A 1,610-nucleotide genomic window follows, 5' to 3' on the forward strand; every position below is an offset into this window, starting at 1 on the left:
GTAATCTGTTTTCTGTTTTAAATACTCATTACAGTATGAGATTTTTTTTAAAAGAGCTGTACATTGGGTTGCCTATGAGTAATTTTCAATATTTTATATATATATTATAACTAGGATGTTCTTGAATTTTCAGCAAAGATGCCGCTAGTAGTACCAAATGAGTAGTAGCTTTTTTAAATAAAATTAAAATCAAAACAAGACTCCAGTAAAAAAGTATCAAATTCATAATTAATTTTTTCGCAAATTACTAAACTAATATTTAATGTAGCATGTAGCCTGTTTCTTTCGTAAAGACAGTCTGCTTGCAATTATTATTTATTTAAATTTTGGTTTGGTCATATACAGAATGGTACGAATAATGGTAGGGTTTTCCATGAAATTTGTATCACCATGTTATGGTTAAAACTGCTGAGATATATCGATATTATACTGTAGTCCTCATTTCATTTTGTTTTTTATTATTATCTGGATTTAAGCAGATACACAACAATAATGCTTTCTTAATGTGTACCTACCTACTATGGAAAATGTAATTAATGTATGATCATGTCATTAAAATGTAAAGTACTTTGACCTTATTGAAAATAGGATCATTCGTAAAAAGTATTTAGTTTTTCAATATTTGCTTTTTAATCTACTATTGTCTTAGTTTACTACCATCCGCACATAGGACATTAAACTAATGATAATTATATTCACGTATTTATTGATTTATAATGAGTTTTTATTGACCCACTATCTACCCAAATAATGGAATTATATTTCATAGTTTACAGAGTGACAGAGCTAGTTCTCTGTCTCGTGCTCTTTGATGGATAATACGTGTGCGACGTTACCAAGTCAAGAAAACTATCACCAAAGGGAAAAAGGAACGTACCCCGCCATTGCAGTAAAGTAGCATGATGCTTGCAACAAAATTACAGAAGTCGATATAATTTATTAAGTGTGGAATGAAATTTACTCATATATTTTGTTTCATAAAAATATCCGTCATAATATTATTGAGTGAACTTCTTCATATAATAAGGGAAAAAGTGCGAAGTACTAGGCCTTCAACCTTCAAGAGGTGTATAACATTAAAAAGAAAAAAGAAATTATGCACCTCTCGAAGATTATTAGGGTATAGCTGATTTAGGTCATCCTGATTTCCTGATTCGGTTTTAAAATAGATGACGGTTTGCTGAATTTTATGCCAAATGGGTAATAGTTAGAGATGTGATTAATTTGAAATACTTGCATTTAAAATTTAAAAACTTGACTTATTAGATGAACCCAAAGCTAAAGAAACCGTGGATTTCATTCCTTTCTCTTATTACAATGTGTAAAAGGTCGGAAACAAAATGGGATTGTAAATGTTTTGATATAAAATGATTGATGTTGATTTTACATTAATAAAATCATTTGCAACCCTATTTTGGGTTTGACCTTTCACGGTAAACAAACTATTTTAACATTAGTATCTTTTTTCTAATTAAAACGTGTGACAAAGGTAAATAAGGAAGCATATAAAAGAATTATTTGTTGCTGAACTGAAGAAACAATAACATAAAGATAGAAAAACTATATCTTAATTATTTTAAACAGAAAAATGTGAATCATACTCAATCTTC

Source organism: Agrilus planipennis, unplaced genomic scaffold (assembly GCF_000699045.2).
Source record: "Agrilus planipennis isolate EAB-ADULT unplaced genomic scaffold, Apla_2.0 scaffold23, whole genome shotgun sequence".
Lineage (NCBI taxonomy): Eukaryota > Metazoa > Arthropoda > Insecta > Coleoptera > Buprestidae > Agrilus > Agrilus planipennis.